Raw genomic sequence first — 16,713 nt, forward strand, 5'->3', positions numbered from 1 at the left:
GGCCCGCCATCACGCCCAGCTAATTTTTGGATTTTTAGTAGAGATGGGGTTTCACCATGTTCAGGCTGGTCTCCAACTCCTGACCTCAGGTGATCCCCCACCTCGGCCTCCCAAAGTGCTGGGATTACAGGCATGAGCAACTGCACCTGGCTGTGCTCTCAATTTGAATACATTTGCACATTCAGCAAGACTCATAAATGTCTTACCTAGCTGAATCAATATTAGAAAGGCCTCAAGGATTTTGCAGTTTGATATCACCCTCATAAAAATTGTTTCAATGTAGAAAAAAAGTTAACATGTTTCATATATATTCATTAAGAAATGTACATGGGCTGGATGCAGTGGCTCACACCTGTAATTCTAGCACTTTGGGAGGCCAGGGTGGGTGGATCACTTGAGGTAAGGAGTTTGAGACCACCCTGGGCAACATGGTGAAACCCCATCTCTACTAAAAATACAAAAGTTACCCAGGCGTGGTGGCATGCGCCTGTAATCCCAGCTACTCAGGGAGGCAGGAAAATTGCTTGAACCCAAGAGGCAGAGGTTGCAGTGAGCTGAGATCACAGCACTGCCCTCCAGCCTGCGTGACAGAGTGAGACTCTGTCTCAAAAAAACAAAACGAAAAGTGGCAGGGCGCGGTGGCTCACCCCTGTAATCCCAGCACTTTGGGAGGCTGAGGTGGGTGGATCACGAGGTCAGGAGTTCGAGATCAGCCTGGCCAACCTGGTGAAACCCCTAAAATAAAAAATATACAAAAATTAGTCGGGTGTGGTGGCCCACACCTGTAATCCCAGCTACTCAAGAGGCTGAGGCAGGAGAATCGCTTGAACCTAGGAGGCGGAGGTTGCAGTGAGCCCAGATCGCACCATTGCACTCCAGCCTGGGTGACAGAGCTAGACTCTGTCTCAAAAAATAAGATAAATAAATTTTAAAAAAAGCAAAAGTCACTGAGCGAGGTCTTTAACCATCTCTTCTGAAATAGTCCTGATCTCCCACCTATATAGCTCTTGCTGCTCCATTTACTGCTTTTTAAATTTGTTTTTAATAAAATGTAATGATCTGTACTTATTGATGTATACTCATTGACTGGTTGTTATCTGTCTGCCCCGCAGAATATAGGTTTTCAGAGAACAGGAACTTTTTATGTCTCTATCATTGCTATATCCCACTGCCCAGAATCAGTGCCGGGAACATAGTAGATTCTCTACAGATAGTGCACTTGTTAAATGAATGAAACTAAATTAAATGAACGTATATGTTGTGTATCCTTACTGCATTGATTGGCATATGAGAAAATTAAACAGAGGAAACTAACAGCAAGATAAGTAGTGTCCTAGACTCCAAGAAGTCTTTCCAGACTAATCCTATTCAGCATTAGAAGTACAGTCATAGGCCGGGCGGGGTGGCTCTCGCCTGCACTTTGGGAGGCCAAGGCGGGCGGATCACCTGAGGTCAGGAGTTCGAGACCAGCCTGGCCAACATGGCGAAACCCTGTCTCTACTAAAAAAATACAAAAATTAGGCCCGGCATGGTGGCTCACACCTGTCATCCCAGCACTTTGGGAGGCCAAGGTGGGTGGATCACGAGGTCAGAAGTTTGAGACCAGCCTGGCCAACATGGTGAAGCCCTGTCTCTCCTAAAAACACAAAAATTAGATGGGCGTGGTGGTGGGCACCTGTAATCCCAGCTTCTTGGGAGGCTGAGGCAGGAGAAGTACTTGAAACCGGAAGGCAGAGGTTGCAGTGAGCCGAGATCGTGCCACTGCACTCCAGCCTGGGCGAAAGAGTGAAACTCCATCTCAAAAAACAAAACAAAACAAAACAAAAAAAATACAAAAATTAGCCAGGCGTGATGGCAGTCACCTGTAATCCCAGCTACTTGGGAGGCTGAGGCAGGAAAATTGCTTGAATCTGGGAGGTGGAGGTTGCAGTGAGCCTAGGTCGTGCCATTGCACTCCAGCCTGGGTGATAGAACGAGACTCTGTCTCAAAAAAAAAAAAAAAAAGTGCAATCATTCTGAATCTCTCACTCTACCCCTTGAGAAGACTCCCCCACCAACCTCTTTTTTAGTTCAGGTGACTCAAGCAGGGCTGACCCCACCCCCTGCCTCCAAGGATCAGCTTGTGTCCCAGGCACCCCATGGCCACTGTTTTTGGTTTGGGATTGGCTCATGACCCAAGCTAGGTAGCAGGCAGAGCTTTCTGTGTTAGTCTGGAAAGACTTCTTGGAGTCTAGGCTAGGACACTACTCATCTTTTTTGTTTTGTTTTGTTTTTGTTTTTGTTTTTAGACAGAGTCTTGCTCTGTTGCCCAGGCTGGAGTGCAGTGGTGCAATCTCACTGCAACCTCTGCCTCCTGGGCCCATGTGTTCCTCCTGTCTCAGCCTCCCGAGTAAGTTTCCCTGGGACTTTTGCTGGAACTATAGGAAAAAGAACCAAGTCAGCCCAGTGCAGATGGTGGTCCCTGTTCTATCATGCAGGGAAACCTGCCTGAGAACAAAACCACACTGATTCTAAAGCAGAGACTAGAGAGTGAGAAATAGAAAGAAAGAGACAGGGCCTGGTGCAGTGGCCCTAGCCTGTAATCCCAGAATTTTGGGATGTTGAGGCAGGAGGATTGCCTGAAACCAGAAGTGTGAGATCAGCCTGGGCAACAAAATGAGACCCTGTCCCTATTACAAAAAAAAAAAAAAAAAAGGAGGAGGAGGAGGAGGAGGGGTGGGGGAGGGAAAAAAGGAAAGGGACAGGTGGACAGTGACTTGGTGATATCTGGGTCCCCAGCTTCAGTCCTGCCTACAGTCAGCTGTGTTGTTGGGTTTCCCAGTTTATGTGAGTGATTCAGCTCCTTTTGAGCACAAGCAATTTGAATTGGGTTTCTGTCACTGACAATCACAAAACACAACAAAACAAAATCATACCTAATGCACATTTAGCTGTATAATTTCTACTACATCGAATTTCACTTGTTTACTTAACATTATATACAGGTTTTTACCTAAGACTTATGAACATTTTTATAGTTTATAAAATAATCTTGTATTTACATATCACTTAATTTTAACACAATTATGTGAGGTGGGGCATATATTTTTTTTATTTAGTAATTTTTTTTTTTTTTTGAAACACAGTCTCACTCTGTTACCCAGGCTGGAGTGCAGAGATATAATCATAGCTCACTGCAACCTTGAATTCCTGGGCTCAAAGGATCCTCCTGCCTCAACTTCCCAAAGTGCTCGGATTATAGGTGTAAGCCACTGAGCCTGGCTAATTTTTTTTTTTTCTTTTTAAGAGATGGGGTCTCAGGCTGGGCACGGTGGCTCACGCCTATAATCCCAGCACTTTGGGAGGCCAAGGAGGGTGGATCACAAGATCAGGAGTTTGAGACCAGCCTGGCCAATATGGTGAAATCCCATCTCTACTAAACATACAAAAATTAGCCAGGCGTGGTGGTGCAAGACTACAGTCCCAGCTACTCGAGAGGTTGAGGCAGGAGAATCGCTTGAACCCGGGAGGTGGAGGTTGCAGTGAGCCGAGATCGCGCCACTGCACCCCGGTCTGGGCAACAGAGTGAGACTCTGTCTTTAAAAAAAAAAAAAAAAAAAAGAGGTGAGGTCTCACCCTGTCACCCAGGCTGGAGTGAAGTTACGCAATTATAGCACACTGGAGCCTTGAATTCCTGGGCTCAAGGGATCCTCCTGCCTCAGCCTCCAGAGTAGCTGGGACTACAGGAGCAGGCTACCATGCCTGGCTGAATTTTTTTTTTTTTTTTTTGAGATGGAGTCTTGCTCTGTCACCCAGGCTGGAGCGCAGTGGTGTGATCTTGGCTCACTGCAACCTCCACTTCCTGGGTTCAAGCGATTTTCCTCCCTCAGCCTCCTAAGTAGCTGGGATTACAGTCTTGCACCACCATGCCTTGCTAAGTTTTATTTTTATTTATTTATTTTTTGAGAGAGGGTTTCACTCCCGTTGCCCAGGCTGGAGTGCAGTGGTGTGATCTCAGCTCATTGCAACCTCTGCCTCCCAGGCTCAAGTGATTATCCTGCCTCAGCCTCCCCAGTAGCTGGGACTATAGGCATGTGCCACCGCTCCCAGCTAATTTTCATATTTTTTTTAGAGATGAGGTCTTGCCATGTTGCCCACTTGGTCTCAAACTCCTGAGCTCAAGTGATCGGCCCACCTCAGCCTCCCAAAGTGCTGGAATTACAGGTGCGAGCCACCACGCCTGGCCTAATTTTTTATTTTTTGTAAAGATAGGATCTCATTATGTTGCCCTGGCTGGTTTTGAACTCCTGGGCTCAAGTGATCCTTCTGCCTTGGCCTCCCAAAGTGCTGAGATTATAGGTGAGAGTCACCGTGTCCAGGCAAGAAATATATTTTACAGTAACCCCGCACACACATACACACACACGCACACACTCTTAAAGTTGCACAAAACAATACCTACCTTAGTGCCTGTGACATTCTCTCATATTTTCTATTCTATTTTTTTAAAATTCTGGCTGGGCGCAGTGTGGCTCACGCCTGTCATCCCAGCACTTTGGGAGGCTGAGGCAGGCAGATCACAAGGTCAGGAGTTCGAGACCAGCCTGGCCAACATGGTGAAACCCCTGACTCTACTAATAATACAAAAATTAGCTGGGTATGGTGGCAGATGCCTGTAATCCCAGCTACTTGGGAGGCTGAGGCAGGAGAATTGCTTGAACCTGGGAGGTGGAGGTTGCAGTGAGCCAAGATTGCGCCACTGCATTTTAGCCTGGGTGACAGAGCAAGACTCTGTCTCAGAAAAAAAAAAAAAATTCTGTTTTATTTCAGCACTTTGGAAGGCCAAGGCAGGTGGATCCCTTGAGTCCTGAAGTTTGAAACCAGCCTGGGCAATATAGGGAGACCCTGTTTTCTTGCTGTGTCCAACTACCTAGAACAACCATTGAGTCAGGAGAAACAATTATGGATCTCCTGCCCAGGGACCCAGATGAAAGGTCTCTTTGCTTCAGGGCTCCTGGTTGCAATCTACAGTTTTGTTTTGTTTTGTTTTCTGGAATGAAGTGGCGCCATCTCAGCTCACTGCAACCTCTGCCTCCCGGGTTCAGGCGATTCTCCTGCCTGAGCCTCCCAAGTAGCTGGGACTACAGGCGCCTACCACCACACCCAGCAAACTTTTGTATTTTTAGTAGAAACAGAGTTTCACCATGTTGGCCAGGCTGGCCCCAAACTCCTGAGCTCAAGTGATCTTCCCGCCTTGGCCTCCCAAAGTGCTGGGATTGCAGGCGTGAATTTTTGTGCCAGCCTACTATGAGGATTAATGCTTGTGAAGTGTTAAATATAGCGTTTGGTACACAATAAAAATTCAATTAATGTTGTCAGTTACTCTTAAGTATAAATTGGGGACCAGGAAGGCAAAAATGGAGTGCGTTTTTTCAGATGGACGGAGAGGAGCCAGGACACAGCTCAGCTTGCTCATGCTCAGAGAGTTAAGCTGCTGACCCTGAAGGCAGGGGGCACACAACTGTGTGTGGGAGCCGGACTAAGCAGCCGAGACAGGGCAGACAGTGTGAGAAAGCTGTTGATGAGAGCTGCTGCTGAATAAAATCATCTTTCACCTGTCTACGGCTCCCCAAGTGTTCTTTCTGCTCATCCACCCACTACCTCCGGACCTCAACATGACCTTTGGCATAGTCTAAACCTGACACTCATAACAGTTACAAATTTCTTTGTCCCTTCTCCACTCCCACTTTTTTGAGACAGGGTCTTGCCCTGTTGCAGAGGCTGGAGTGCTGTGGTGTGATCACGACACACTGCAACCTTGACCTCCTGAGCTCAAATGATCCTCCCACCTCAGCCTCCCAAGAAGCTGGGATGTTCCACAGGCACGTTCCACTACACCCAGCTAATTTTTTAATTTTTTGTAGAGAGGGGGTCTCCCTATGTTGCCCAGGGTAAGAATTCCTAAACTCAAATAGGCCTTTTCCTTCCAAGACTTTAGTGCTTGGGTGATTTTACAGGTGCTTCTATTTTCCCTTCAAGTGGAACAAATTGGCCCCCAGCCCAATCTGCAGAGACAGCTTTGCCTTGGGGAAGTTACCTGATGTAGAACAAGGATAGGAGACAGGTCAAGTTGTAGTTATTTGACTTTTGTGATTAAGAGAGCCCTGAAGCAAAGAGATCTTTCATCTGGGTCCCTGGGCAGGAGATCCATAATTCTTTCTCCTGACTCAGTGGTTGTTCTAGGTAGGAACCAGAGCCACTTGCTGGAAGCCTGCCTTGACTTATTTGAATCGATTACTGCTTTTCTTTCTTTTCCATTCTAAGCTATTATGTTTTTATGGTACTAAGCAGATTTTCTTGAAAACTACTAGAAAACTGCCTGCTGCCTGAAAGCAGCAGCTGTTTTCTTCTCTCCTGTATTTTATGCCACCCCAATGCTTCTCCTATGCAGCTTTGTCATCTAAGTTATTTCCCTGAGGCAAAATTTCCCCATTCTTTCAGCTCCCCTCCTCCCAGATCGAGAAATTCTAGGCTTGCCCTGGACTTCTCTCTTGTAGTCTCTGGGTTTTTTTCCTTTCTTTTTCTTTTCCATCAGGCACCAAGTCTGGAGTTTGCGTGGCTCTGATGTCTGCTCGTGGATCACTGATTGACCAGGCTGAAGCCAGCGGGTCCTTTAGATCCCGAGGGATAATAGAGCAGGCAGCATTTCCACCCACGCTCTGAGACTCCTCATAATTGCATCAGTGCTGCACGTACCTATATGGAAAATACAAGTGCACTGTCAGGCTTGGGGTTAATGGTTTCACCTCACGTCTCAGAGGAGCAGAGTCCTAGTGCACCTGTGGAGCCTGAACCAGCTGCACTCCACGAGGAGCAGAGAAGGGAAGCAATTTCTTACTCCACCCCTTTCAACCACTGGCACTCACAGGCTTGCCACCTGCTCTTGCTCCTGCCAAATGGTATAGAGATGAAATCTTAGAATAAAAGTTTTTGAACTCAATAAATTGTTAATTAATATCTAGGAGTGGCAGATATATAATGCTTCTCTTTTCACGGCAGGTCAAAGATGAAATCTGATTAGGCTTTGGAGGGCGTGGTTTGCCTCTTGAAATTCCTTGCCCGTCTTTAGAAAGCTGTGTTGCTTAGAGCACCCAAAAGTGCCCTTTATCTAACTGAGGGAGGCGCACTTGTCTTCATATATAGAGGCAGGAGCTGGCATTGGGAAAGTCAAACTAGTTCTGCACCATGAGGAAGAAGCAGCTTAAGACGGAGGCAGCTCCACACTGTGAGCTAAGTAAGTAGCCCAGGGAAGCTGCCCAGCTGAGCAGACCTGAAAGGGTGACAAGTACAGCTCTAGCAATTTTATTTTCTAGTTACAATAGAAATTCCCAAAGGAAAGGTTCTGGTCTGGAGGAACTTCATCAAACCTTTCTGAAACTCCACAGATGTACTGTAGCAAGAATCTCAGAACTAATTTGTGCATTTTCTTTTTTCTCTAGGAGAAATTCTGTATGAAAACCAACCTGCTCCAGGAAGTCAAGCTCCCCCGCCTTTTTTTTGGTCCCCGAGTTTGTTTTTACTTTGCACTTTATTTGGATTTTTCTCTTTGCAGTTCACGCTCCTTTCTTCATTTCTCGGTCTCTCTTACTAATGAAATTTTCTCCTAGCTGTTTTTACGTGAATAAAGAAGCTCGATTACCTTTAATGCTGTAAGCAGTGCGAGGGGTCGGGGAGTGAGGGTGGCGGGAGGATCTAATGTTTTCGGTGGCTGTAAACGACATTGTAGAAAATTACGGTAATTTGTTAGGCCATTTATTCCCTCTTCACCAGTCTGGCAGTCTCATCTTCAGAGCAAAAGATACAGTATGAGGCTGAAACTGGCGATAGAGTGGGATTGCTTTTGGGTAGGTGGGATAAAGTCTGGGGAGAATCGAGGCAGCTGGGCGAGAAGGAGGAAAACAATTCACTACGGAGGCTTGGGAGGACACCTGAGGCGGTCGAACTGGCTGCACTAGCTGATGTTTCGCGGTTCCTCCCAGGTATGGGATGCTCTTGGTGGGGCAACAGATATTATGATATGGCTCTGGGGGTGCGAGGAAATGTACCTGCCAGGTGGCTATCCTTTTTTTTAAGGCAGGGTTTTGCTCTGTCACCCAGGCTGGAGTGCAGTGGCACGATCTTGTCTCACCGCAGCCTCCACCTCCCAGGCCCAAGTGATCCTCCCACCTCAGCCCCCGAGTAGCTGGGACCATAGGCGGGCGCCGTGATGCCTGGCTAATTTTTTTTTTCTTTTTTTGAGACGGAGTTTTCGCTCTTGTTTCCAAGGCTGGAGTGCAATGGCGCGATCTCGGCTCACCGCACCTCCGCCTCCCGGGTTCAAGCGATTCTCCTGCCTCAGCCTTCCGAGTAGCTGGGATTACAGGCATGCGCCACCACGCCCGGATAATTTTGTATTTTTAGTAGAGACGGGGTTTCTCCATGTTGGTCAGGCTGGTCTCAAACTCCCGACCTCAGGTGATCCGCCCATCTGGGCCTTCCAAAGTGCTGGGAGTACAGGCGTGAGCCACCGCGCCTGGCCTTTGCCTGGCTAATTTTAAAATTTTTTGTAGAGACCGGGTCTATGTTGCCCAGACTGGTCTCGAACTCCTGGACTCAAGTGATCCTCCCGCGTCGGTCTCTCAAAGTGCTGGGCATTACAAGTGTGAGCCTCCGCGCCTGGCCTGGCTACCCTTTACAGGATAGAGCCATACCTCGTAGCTTGATTGTCAGTACCTAACGTGGCGCCACGGCGAACTAGGGCAGCAATCTTATCTGTCCCCAGACTGCTAGCGGACGGGAGCTCCCCAGTCCAGGGGCCGTGTGGGTCTGGCCAGCGCAAGCAGCAACTATGCAGCATGCAGCTCCCGCCGGGGACCCCAGGGGCCGCCGCATGCAGACGGCGCGTGGGCGGAGCCTCGGTCCTTCGTCGGCGGGCCACGCATCCCGGCCGCTGCGGGGACTCCAGCCAATAGGGATGTGCGGCTGCCGTCCTGTCGGCCAATCGCGGGGAGGGGAGGGCGTTGGCCAGCCTGGCGCTGGCTCCCGGAATATGGAGCCGTCGGCGCGGGGGCGGCGTGTCAGGTGGTTGCGGAGCTGGTAAGGTGAGGGGAAGGCAAGGTCAGGGGTCACGGTATTCCGCTCGCTGGCAGGGAGGGGCGCGGGGCGGCTCGAGGGCCTGTGTCGGGGGTCCGGCTCTGGGGCTAGGATGCGACACCGGCTCGCTGTGCGGGGGCTGTGAGGGGAGGTGTGGGCAGGGAGGGCCTCAGGCCCAGAGTCCAGGACTGATGGAGTCGCGCCATTCAGCTAAAGACCCAAAGATGGGGGCAGGGAGGGAACGCCGGAGGTCGCGGGGGTCTCGCCCCTTCCCCGCCGCGGCCTAGGACGCATGGCCCAACTCCCAGCTGCACCGGAGGGCGCGCCGGGCCCGTGGTTGGGGTGCGCCGACCTGCTTCGACGCCGCGAAAGAGGCCGACGGGCACAGGGCAAGGTCTCTCGTGGCCTCCTTGTCGGCGCCGCCGGGGGCCGGGCTGCTCTCCGGGGCCTCCCGCCGCCCTGCTTCAACAAAAGACTAATTATAGCCTAACCGACTTCCAGGGAGCGCCTTCTGTGTGAATAGCCTGCACAGGCGGCTCAGTAGTTGTGCGTAGATTGGTTTTAAGGCTGTTTGTGCAGCTCTCAGGGACCCTCTGGATTCCAGGCTCCAATGAGCAGGGTTTTTCTGCAGGGGGATATTGCACATATGTAAGTGGGCTGGATGGCTCTCCCAGCTGTTCGTTTCATGTCTCCACTTTTAAAGCTACCGCTTAAATGTGACATCTCTTGGAAAAGCAAAAATTATATGGAAGGAGAGTTTGCAAGGGGAGGTAGGCTTCTAAAAACTTGCTGGCCTCAATTTTAGTGACTGTTGGTGAAAACTGGAGAAGCTATGTTTACGTTGACTTCTGGAACCCGAAGTCCCACCAGGTCGCATAATTTCTTGGCTTTGTAAATCTTTGGGCAAGTTGTTTGCCTCTTTGTTCTTTTGTTCCACGTACTTAAAATGGGGATTGATAATATCAATCTTACAGGGTTGTTGGTATGAAATTAGTTAATAAACAACAAAGTACTTAGAACTCTTGATGTGGAGTTTTTGTTGTTGTTACCTTCTTTCCCTTAACACTTCTAAAGAATTCTAACCTTATTACTTATTCTTTGCTCAGAGTCTCATGACCTGTCACCAGTGAACCCTCCGGCCTATACTTTCCGTTGACATCATTAACTTTGATCTGAGGGTATAGTGTAGTTATATGTGACTAGAGGATTTCTGCTGCGTGTTTGTTTTATTAAATACGGTTGGAAACTATCATTATACTAGGTCATTTATTGTGATACCTGTGTTGGGTAAATGAAACCTGAAACCGTCGGCTGTTTATTTTTTCATTGGACAGTATTTCATTGACAGTCTTGCTTGGCCCACGCAGTTTATTTTGGAGCCAGTACTAAAAAGGCCATGATTGCAGCATACTTGGTTTCTCATGTTTCCGGAATGGCAGTGGGACTCGGGAGGGGAATTTCTGGGTAGCCTGGCAGCACTTCTTGTTAAGGAATGGGGAAGCTTCTTATGAATCTAATCTTACTCTAATGTTAGGAAATCAGCAGTGGTCCCTTGGATTACTCTACAAAGCTAGTAGGCAGCTTTGGTTCAGTTATGACTCAGTGAAGGTTAGAGAACTATACTACAAAGGAGGATCTCTTTTCTTTTCTTTTCTTTTCTTTCCTTTCCTTTCCTTTCCTTTCCTTTCCTTTCTTTCTTTCTTTCTTTTTTTGATACGGAGTTTCGCTCTTGTTGTCCAGGCTGGAATGCAATGGCTCGATCTTGGCTCACTGCAACCTCTGCCTCCCGGGTTCAAGCGATTCTCCTGCCTCAGCCTCTTGATGCCCGGCTAATTTTTTTTGTATTTTTAGTAGTGACGGGGTTTCACCATGTTGGCCAGGCTGGTCTGGAACTCCTGACCTCAAGTGATCCACCTGCATCAGCCTTCCAAAGTGCTGGGATGGCGTGAGCCACCGCGCCCTGCCGGATCTTCCTTGTTTGACTTTCAGTGCTAAGAATTTGGGTGAGTGTTGTTGAGTCAAAGACATGTTTATTCTCTGCCTCCTCACCATGTACCTACGTACGAATGTCTGCGGACAGATTTCTGCCCTTCCTATGGCCTTAAAAAGCCCTCTCATAGTCTCGTGATGCTATCTGGGATACTCCAGTGGAAGACTGCTTTGTCTTCTAATTCTTCCCTTCAAGGAAGCTGCTATTTATACACATAGCATTATTAGAAACTAGTCAGAAAATGAGAAACTTTAAGTTTATGAAAAAAAACATTGCTTACTTCGGCTGCATGCTGGCCAAATTTAGTTGAAGTGCAGATGGTGTAAGTTTAGTTGTTTAGTTTTGGAATAAGAGAGTTCAAGACTCCCCCTGGCCCAAGACAAGGTCTGGCTCTGTAACCCAGGTTGGAGTGCAGCGGTATAATCACAGCTCACTGCAGGGTTGACCTCCCAGGCTCAAGTGATCCTCCTGCCGTAGCCTCCCTAGTAGCTGGGAGTACAAGTGCATGCCGCCACCCCTAATTTTTTAAAATTTTTTTGTGGAGATGGAGTCTCACTAGGTTACCCAGGCTGTCTTGAGCCCCTGGGTGCCAGCCACCGTGCCCAACGAGTTTAATACTTTAGGATTTAAAGTTGGAAGTTGGCCTGGTGAGAGTGAAGGACGATGTCTTTGAAATCTGTTTTTGCCTAAGAGGCATGGGAATGACACCTTTAAAGAACTGAGTGTATTTGAGGCAGAAAGGGAAGTCTGCTGCCCTCATATTGTCATTATTATCGTCTCTCTGAGGCTCTGTAGTTTGAGTAAAACATTCTGGGAAAAAAGGTAGGGGCATTTGAATGAGCAGAATGTAGTGAATTAGAAGATGCAGACCATGTCTCACTTACTGGCTGCCCTTTATTCTTTATTTTTATTTTTTTGAGACAGTCTCGCTCTCTTGCCCAGGCTGGAGTGCAGTAGTTCAGTCTTGGTTCACTGCAACCTCCACATTCCAGGCTGAAGCGATCCTCCCACTAGAGCCTCCTGAGGTGCCGGGACTACAGGCTTGTGCCACCATGCTCAGCTAGTTTTTAATTTTTTTGTAGAGTTGAGTTCTCACTATATTGCCCAGGCTGGTCTTGAACTCCTAGGTTCAAGCAGTCCTCCTGCCTTGGCCTCCCAAAGTGCTGGGATTACAGGCATTAGCCACTGTGCCCAGCCTTGCCATTTATTCTTTTTATAATTTAACAAACATTTATGGAGCAATTTACATTAATTGGCCCCTTGAGACACAAAGAAGAGCCTTCCAGGCGTCATCAGGAATATTCTAGATACAATAAAATGATGTGTATATAATAAAGTATATTTTAATGAAATCATAATGGAATATAAAACAATTGGCCAGGAATGACCAAAATATATTTATTGCCTAACTTCTCTTCCACTTTTAATTTCAGGTTAAAGTAATTTATATTTTTTGGCATAAGGAACAAATTAGGGTTTTTAGTCTTGTTTTGGTGCTTATTGCCGATAAGTCATTTTGTATCAGGTTTGTGTTTGTTTTGGTCTCATCTCTACTAAGCTGATAGCTGTTAAAACTCCCAGGAAATGAAAGAAGAAAGCTACAAGTTAATTATTAAAACTTTACCAGGTTTCAAAGAGCAGAAGGAGGCTTGTTAAAGGCTGGATAATCTTTGCAGTATATGTTGTCTCAATTTTTCTTTGCTTTTAGGAAAAGAAACTTGAAGGACAATATTTAAAGTTGTTAAGGTCAATCTACATCATTTGGGAGCCAATATCCATCATTAGGAAAAATGGGTTGAATGTAATCTAATGAAAATTCTTCATATCTGCCAGAGAAAAGCTACTTAAATGTGAGGGCAAAACATATTTTCTAAGGCAAGAAGTAGGTATAGGCTGGTTTAATAGGGGATTTTTTTTTTTTTTTGGAAATAAGTAATTTTTTTTTTTTTTTTTTAAATGGAAACTGGGTTTCTTGCTATGTTGCCCAGGCTGGTCTCAAGCTTTTGGGCTCACGCAATCCTCCCGCCTCAGCCTCCCAATGTGCTAAGGGATTAATTACAGATGTGAGCCACCATGGCCAGTCTAATAGGGAATTTTCTTATTCCAATAGAAAGGGATCTTTGAAATTGTTCACAGAGCTTGGCATTGTGTTCCATGATAGAGGTGTCAGATCAGGAGGCCAGGTTTGTCCCCCAAAAGGAAACACACTGCTGTAAACTTCTGGTTAGGAGGAAATTCAGAGGAAGCTCACACTGAGAGTTGAGAAGAACAAAGACGAAGCTATAGTCACTGGAAGTAAGACTTTAGTGACCCTGACTTGCGAGCATTCAGGGAGATTTGGAAGCTGGTTAAGCCTCAAGAGCGCTGATGGGAGAAGGTGAAGAGTTGTATTTAATGGGTACCAGCCCCTTCTAATTCTGATGTCTCTGGTTGATGTGTGATATTTTTGTTTAAAAGATAAGTACTCCTTGACAGCTGGCCACATTTCTCCCAACTGTTATCGTTTTTGACACCCAGGCAGCTGGTTTCATTATCAGCTGTACTCTTCCTCCCTACATCATCCTCCCACCTCCTCTTCTTGCTTCCTAACATTTTCTCCACTTTCTCTTTTTCTTTTTTCTTTATCTTAAGATGGTCTCAACGTCAGGTTTTTCATTCAACTACAAAACAGACTTAAAAGTCCAGCTCAGGTGAGAAACAGTGAACTTGGTGTTGAGTTGAAGTTGTGGTTGTCTTTTTTTTTTGAGACAGGGTCTCACTGTGTCACCCAGACTGGAGAGCAGTGGTGTGATCTCAGCTCACAGCAACCTCTGCCTCCCAGGCTCAAGCGATTCTCCTGCCTCAGCCTCCCAAGTAGCTGGGATTACAGGCGTGTGCCACTACCGCCTGGCTAATTATTGTATTTTTAGTAGAGATGGGGTTTCACCATGTTGGCAAGGCTAGTCTTGAACTCCTGACCTCAAATGATCCACCTGCCTCAGCCTCCCAAAGTGCTGGCATTATGGGCATGAGCCACTGTGCCCGGCCCAAAATTGTGGTTTTGTAAGTTAAATAGGATGTCTCCAATTTTGAGATTATTGTTAGGGCATGCAAAGTATGGTTTGGTATCTGTAGGGGATTGGTTCCAGGACCTCACTCACATGCATACCAAAATCCTGGGATGACGCTTAAGTCCCTATAAAATGGCGTAGTATTTGCATTTAACCTATGTACGTCGTCCCATATACTTAAAATCACCTCTAGATTAGTTATATCAATTATAATCCCCCTCTTTTTCTTTTAGACAGGGTCTCGCTTTGTCATCCAGGCTGGAGTGTAGTGGTGCAATCATGGTTTGCTGCAGCTTTGACTTCCTGTTCTCAAGGGATCCTCCCACCTTAGCCTTCTGAGTAGTTGGGACTACAGGTGTGTGGCCATCACACATGGCTAATTCTTAAATTTTTTGTAGATACAGTGTCTCACTATGTTGCCCAGGCTGCTCTCAAATTTCTGGGCTGACTCAGCCTCCCAAAGTGCTGGGATTACAGGTGTGAGCAACTGCGCTGGGTCTGTAATACTTAATACGATGTAATTGCTATGTAAATAATTGTTCTGTATTGTTTAGGGAATAATACCAAGAAAAAAATGGTGTGTATGTTCAGTACAGGCACAAGCAACCGTTTTTTTCCCCCAAATCTTTTTGATCTGCAGTTGTTTGAAACCACAAATGTGGAACCCAGGGTTACAGAGGCCTGACTGTATCTCAGTGGCCATTATGCCAGAGAGAGAGAGACTGGTTCATGTTAAGCGCATTGTATAATAGCAGCACTGTTTGTACTTTATAAACTGAGTGTGTTTGTGTGGCTTTTGGTTAAAGACATTCTAATATTACCCACTTGAGTAGAGGGGATTAGAGTGTTGAGACCTTTTTCTAAAACGAATACTTACCACAGGGGCTTTTCACTGTTTACCATGAAGTACACATAATCAGTCTTCAACCTGACTTTTTTTTTCTATGTATCATTTTATATCAAATTCATTTTAATAAGAGAAAAACAGGATAAACTTACTCCAATGTAAAAAATAATACCTCATTGGAGCCCAGGAGTTTGAGACCAGCCTGGGTAACATAGCAAGACCCCACCTTTACAAAAAAATAAAAAGCTAGCTGTGGTGGTACATGCCTGTAGTCTCAGCTACTTGGGAACTTGGGAGGCTGAGGTGGGAGGATCACTTGAGCCTGGGATTGTGCAACTGCATTCTAGCCTCGGAGGCTAGAAATATGTAAATAATTGTTCTGTAAGACCCTGTCTCAAAAAATAAAATAAAAAACAATACCAGACTTTACACCTTCAAGAACAATTTGGAAATTCACATGTCTATTCTAAGCTGTTTCTTTCCCCACACCTCGAACGGGAGCAGATTGAGTTTTAGAACTAATTGGGCTGGGCACGGTAGCTCATACCTGTAATACCAGCACTTTGGAAGGCTGAGGTGGATGGATCCTTTGACCCCAGGAGTTCAAGACCGGCCTGGGCAACATGGTAAAACCATGTCTCTACAACAAATACAAAAATTGGCAGGGCGTGGCACACGCCTCTAGTCCCAGCTGCTAGGGAGGCTGAGGCGGGAGGATCACTTGAGCCCAGGAGGTTGAAGCTACAGTGAGCTGAGACCACGCCACTGCACTCCAGCCTGGGTGACAGAGCAAGACCCTATCCCAAAAAAAAAAAAAAAAAACTAATTGGATGGATATTTTTGATAGACTCAGAAAATGCTGCTTCTTCATGACCTAGAATAGAAAAATAGAAGAAGAGTAATAATCTCTTATTTAAAAAAAGTGATTAATAACCTTCCTCATTAAAATACATAGGCTTCAGAAAATAATTAGCTCTGTTTGAGCTGCTAGAATATTTCAAAAAGTTTTGTTGACTGTCAGTCATCCAAATGGCAGGAGCCCACCTTCATGAAGAGCGCCTGGTACAACAAGGTGTTGTGTTAATAATACAGTAATGGTTTAGTAGAACTGTCAAGTACTTTGGCCTTGAAGTAGACCATTAGGGAAAAGAGAATTTTAGAAGAATCTAGAAACCTTTTCTTTAGGACAAATAGAATTAAAAAAAAAAGTCAGAATTCTTTGTTATTCTCTAATAAACACTTGGGGTGTCGCTAAGCCTTGATCTGTGCACCTAGCAGTTTCTCTTTTGTCACTAGCATGTCTCTGGCACTGAACAGTGCCTGAGGAAGAATGAACTGAACAGTGTCAAGAGGAAGAGGTGGCTTTGCCATGTGGCTTGAACACATTCTTGCTAGCATTTATTTCATCAATTACTTCCATGCAGACACCTTTCTGTCTGCTTCTATGAACGTTTTTTCCTATTTAATGTTGTCTTTGATTTTATTGAGATGAGGAAGGTGACACAAAAAAGGAGGAAAGAATTAAGGGACTGTATTTAAAAACATTCCTCTCTAAACCTTACAATTGATTTTAGGGAGACCTTTTCAGCTGTAAGACTAGTGAAATGGTTTTGAGTACCTTTATTCTCTATTGGGGGAATTTTATATGAAAACGAATGATTTCAAACCCAAACTATCTATCTATTTATTTATTTATGTATGACAGACAGGGTCTT

At 46.0% G+C, this 16,713-nt stretch overlaps 1 protein-coding gene across 6 annotated transcripts in view; it reads left to right on the forward strand.

Moving 5' to 3' along the window:
* Positions 1-8,918: 8,918 nt before the first annotated feature.
* SLC11A2 (solute carrier family 11 member 2) overlaps positions 8,919-16,713 on the forward strand; it is a 46,627-nt gene continuing 38,832 nt past the window's right edge. For 2 of the 6 annotated variants that reach the window (XR_001116174.1, XM_030816558.1), the window contains exon 1: positions 8,919-9,114. The gene's annotated coding sequence lies outside the window, so the exon portion shown is untranslated. Of the gene's footprint in view, positions 9,120-11,040; positions 11,115-16,713 lie in introns of those variants that run through there. The other 4 variants (XM_012508413.1, XM_030816559.1, XM_003252145.3 and 1 more) reach the window with 3 other exon arrangements.

Source organism: Nomascus leucogenys, chromosome 8 (genome assembly GCF_006542625.1).
Source record: "Nomascus leucogenys isolate Asia chromosome 8, Asia_NLE_v1, whole genome shotgun sequence".
Lineage (NCBI taxonomy): Eukaryota > Metazoa > Chordata > Mammalia > Primates > Hylobatidae > Nomascus > Nomascus leucogenys.